Source organism: Papaver somniferum, chromosome 4 (genome assembly GCF_003573695.1).
Source record: "Papaver somniferum cultivar HN1 chromosome 4, ASM357369v1, whole genome shotgun sequence".
Classification (NCBI taxonomy): Eukaryota; Viridiplantae; Streptophyta; class Magnoliopsida; order Ranunculales; family Papaveraceae; genus Papaver; species Papaver somniferum.
Genome location: NC_039361.1, coordinates 85,028,445 through 85,033,237, shown reverse-complemented (window position 1 = coordinate 85,033,237; position 4,793 = coordinate 85,028,445). Strand labels below are relative to the sequence as shown.

The window sequence follows — 4,793 nt, the reverse complement described above, 5'->3', positions numbered from 1 at the left end:
TTATAATATCTAAAAGAGAGCATCAACATCAGGAGCAGCAGCATCATCATCATCATCATCAGCAGATTCTGCATCAGCCATGGCTTGATATTCAGCCATTTCTTTAAACAGACTTTCCAAATGTCTGTCGCGATCCCTCCCAGCTGAAATCACATCCCTCATTCTCTTTGCAAACTTGATGACTTCAACTAGCTCTTCCAGTGCAAGCTTGTCTACCAATGCGAGGGCTTCTTCTAAACGGGTCTCACGACCATAGGCTAACTTGTAGAGGCTTCTGGGTACAATGGGTTGTGGGGACCTGTGAACATCCTCTGGGGTGAGTTCTCGTGAATAAAATGGTAGGTGGTCTATGTTCATATCTACAAAAAAATAAAAATCTAGTTAATAATCGGTACATAGGAAAACATATGTAATCCGATTCTAGCCACAAAAACACACAGGAATTTCAAACGCCGAGAATCGGTTTATGTGATACATATATAAAAACCGATTACGAAATGGAATTTGAAGAGACAATTCCACAATCGGTACATTAACAAGCAAATAAAATCCGATTGTGGAAACCCAAGTTTAAAAAAAATTAGTACCCAGAATCGGTTTATGCTAATGCACTTATAAACTGATTCTGGTGATGTCTTTTCATATTCTGTTTTCAAACCCATAATCTATCGATGCTGATCATCATATAAACCGATTACTCTTCATGCTCTTTGTTGATACATGAAAAATAATACCCCTTAACGGGACTAGGGTTCCCCAAAAGGGGAGGAAAACTCAACAGAGACATGGGGACTAAGGCCCAAGTCCAATAAGAAAGTATCCATGAAATAAAAGGGACAAGGAAGGGATTAATAAAGAAGAAGGTGGTTACTGATAGACACATTTTTGTGTCTGATTTGTCTCGATTCTATTTATTATTAGTGCTCAATTGTTGTACTTATTATGGTTTTTATGTCTTTGTAGGTGTTTTCGGAGAAATAAGCTTTTGTGGAGAAAGTTGCTCGAAAAGTGGCATTTGGACCTCCGGGAGAAATTACTAAAGACACCCCAGAAATTACTGTTTCCACCCCAGTTGCTAAAGGGACCATCATTCCTGCTAAGGGGCGACCATCTTCTACATTTCAAATCTAGAAAAATGGCGTGAAGACAAAACCAGTTGTGGGCATAGTTAGGGTTAGGAATTTGAAGGATTTCTAAGGAGATTCAATGGCTGAATTCTTTTGGGCTGGATTGTTTGATCCAAAAAGGGTTGGTATTGTTGTTGGGACCGATTGGGATTGGCTAGATTGTCGGATTTTTGTAAAACAAGGAAGAATATTATCGGGTTTCCTATTTCAATTTCCCGTGGATGGTATTTTTTGGATTTACGTGGAGATAAGGGAAGATTATTATCTGTTTGATTCGAGAATATCCCTAAGAGAGTCTGAGACGTTTGATTTGGCTTGGAGGACGCCTGAAAAAAGATCTGAAGAGATATAATCATAGGTTGGCAGCAAAGAAATAAAGTAATTGAAACAAAAATATTCTCAGGATTTTGAAGCCCTGTGGTGTATAAATAGAGAGATTGAAGGTCAGAGATAAGGGACGTAAACTTTGGGAGAGTTTAGGGAGTTGAATAGATAAAACAGTCGAGTTGCAGAAAAGTTCATCTGCTGCTGCGAAGAAAAAGAAGGTGAAGAACATAGACCCAGTTGGACAGTCGCAGAAACCGTTACCTTAACTTTCAAATCAATTACTTTTGTAACAATTTCTGTCACATTTATCTCGAGTTCGCAACAGTTAAATTAGCGTTTTTCAGTAACAGTTGTTCGGTAACAGTTATATCTGTTACACAACACACTGATTTATACCGTTTTCTCTTTGTAAACATCTTTTGAGCAATGAAATCAACTTTTGAGCATATTCACAACATGAGGAGCTAAACCCATCCTCTGGGGCGACGGATGAAGCTATTTCGCCAATGAAAAAGTGGTAACATTTATTTTTATTAATTTGTGCAATTTATTTTATGATTGTTTGCTTAGAATAAAAAAGGGATTTAATGATTTTTATTAAGCAATTGTAATCTCTATTGATGGTATATACTTAGCCTAGGGTTTTGATATCCCATACTTTCGATTTATAGTTGTTCTTCTAGAAATTTACTTTTGCAATAATTAGAATCAACTTGAATGTGTAGATTGCATAAATACAATTATCAAAATCACTTTGGAAATTGGTGAAATAGTGGAGTCTTAGACCCAGTCTCTCCCACTCTTGAAAACAATTTTAATTTAATTTGTTGTTTTAGGATTACAATTTGAATCTAGAATCGAACTTTCACAAGTCTTAAACGAACCTTTTTCTAAAACTATAAAAAAATTCCATCATTTTTTGGCGCCGCCGGCGCGGACTTGTCTTTAGGTTTTTTTTGGTTATTAGCCTTTTTTTATTTTAGTTAGAATTTATTTTATTATTTTATTTTTATTTTCTTTATTTCACTTTGGTATTTTTGTTTTTGGTGTGCAGGATTGACTCGAAGCGAAGTTGGAAAGTTAGACTTGCTTGCCATAAAAGGAGAAAACCGAAGATTTTTTTTTTAAGAACTTTTATTTATTATTTTCTTCATTTTTCTTTTGGACTTGTATTTTTTTTTGCTGTTTGTTTATTTGAAAACACAAACGAATTACATCAAATCAAATATTTATTTATTATTATTAAAAAGAAAACACACTTGCACACCCCAATTGCATTTTCGTCCGACACCGATTTTAGGAAAACAAGTGGTTTAGTACGGTGAACCCTCTGGGCGTTATCATCCGAAACACCAAAAACCTCAGCCTCGTACCTTTGGGTTTATTTTGTTGTGGTAACCCAACCTACCTAAATTAGTTATCCAAGCATTTGCATGTGCACAGTTTTTGGTTGAATTCTTGTATGCCAGAACGTAAGAGAGATGCTCTAGGACGGTTTATGCGTGAAAAACCTAGAATTGATATTTTAGGAACAAGAGTCTTGATTACCTTAATCTAGAGAATCCTATTTTTGAACGTCCTGATTTTACTGAGGAGAGAATCCCTATTACTCAGGTAGAGCCAGAAATGGCAACTTTGAAAGCCTTGTTAAATCCTATTAGGACTACTCGTCCCTCGTATATCTGGTTAGCTGAAACGGAAGCAAATTATGAACTTAAACTGGGGACCCTACAGATGATCCCAATCCTTTTAGGGAAAGAAAATAAAAACCCCTATTTCCATGCTAGGGATTTTGAGGAAATTTGTAGTACCCTAAAAATTAGAAACCTTGATGATGATGCTTTGAAACTTAGGTTATTCCCCTTTCCCCTGAAATATAAAGCCAAATCGTGTCTATATAGTTTAGCTTCCAGGTAAATCGAAACATACGAACAACTTACATCTTCCTTTTTGAACAAGTTTCTCCCTAGGCACAAAACATCGTCTATTAGGACGCAAATCTGCACGTTTTCTCAACAGGAGGGAGAATCCTTGTATAGGTATTTGGAAAGGTTCAATGATTTGTTGACACAATGTCCTCATCATGGTTTAGAGAAGGTTAGGCTAGTTCAGATCCTTTATGAGGGCTTAGATTATTCCACTACAACCATAGTAGAATCTATGTATACAGGTGGGTTTGAAAACCAAACTGTTGATGCGGCGATGTAATTCTTGAATGAAATCGCCGAGAAAACCCAGCAATGGAAAATAGCAGGGAACCCCAGAAAACAAGTCTTCTAACTAGAGGAAACATTAATAAGGTAGAAGGAAATTATGAATCAGATGCTAAAATTGCAGCAATATACAAAAGATTAGAAGCTTTAGAATTGGGTCACCATAGTGGTCGAGTGGAGCCTTTTTGGGAAGGCCAGACTATTGAAGAGCAAGCCAATGCTTCCTATAATAACACTAGATTCGATAACCGTCAAAAGCTTGACCCATATTCGGAAACCTACAATCCTGGTCGGAGAAACCATACAAACCTTTCTTGGTCGAAGGGCCAGAGCCAAGGTCAGTTTAGTAATTCTAATGCTCCCCAGGTTTTGTCTATACTAAGAATCCTTTGGGACCGGCTCAGTTTCAGAATCAGTCAGATAAGAAAATCTTAAGCTTAGAGGAGTCTCTCAACTTGTTAACTCAGCAAACTGCAAAATTTCAGCTATCAGTAGAACAAAGTCTACAAGCTAGTAACAGGGTAGGACATGAAAATAGTCAGTCTATTTCCGAGTTAAAAACCCAGGTTGGTATGATAAATGAGTCTTTGATAGAAAATGGTAGATTTCCTAGCAAAACACAACCCAACCCTAGAGGAGGAGTTCATGAAGTAGGTGCAAAACCATCGAATCAATTGAATGCTATTAGAACCCTTAGGAGTGGTAGAGTTATAGACAATAAGGTGACCATGACCGATAGTGAACATATTGTAGTTCACCCCTCAGGATCTCACCCCTCAGCATTCACCTCATTAGGAGACTGATAATTCCAATTCGGTTCCTGAGAGGTCTGATTCTATGCCTAGAGCCCTATTTCCCAAACTATTAGTACCAACAAAGAAGGAATCGAACTTTAATGACATACTGAAGGTTTTTAAGCAAGTCACCATAAACCTTCCTTTATTATATGCAATTAGGCAACTTCCTTCTTACGCTAAGTTCCTTAAGGATATGTGTACGATAAAGAGAAACCTAAATGTCCCTAATAAAGACTTTTTAGTTACCCATGTAAGTTCGATCATCCAGAACAACACAACTCCTAAGTACAAAGACCCAGGTTCCCCTACCATTTCTTGCACAATAGGTA

At 37.0% G+C, this 4,793-nt stretch overlaps 1 pseudogene; it reads right to left on the bottom strand.

Annotated features, from left to right (window-relative positions):
- Positions 1-3,444: 3,444 nt before the first annotated feature.
- LOC113276685 lies at positions 3,445-3,544 on the bottom strand (annotated as a pseudogene).
- Positions 3,545-4,793: the final 1,249 nt, after the last annotated feature.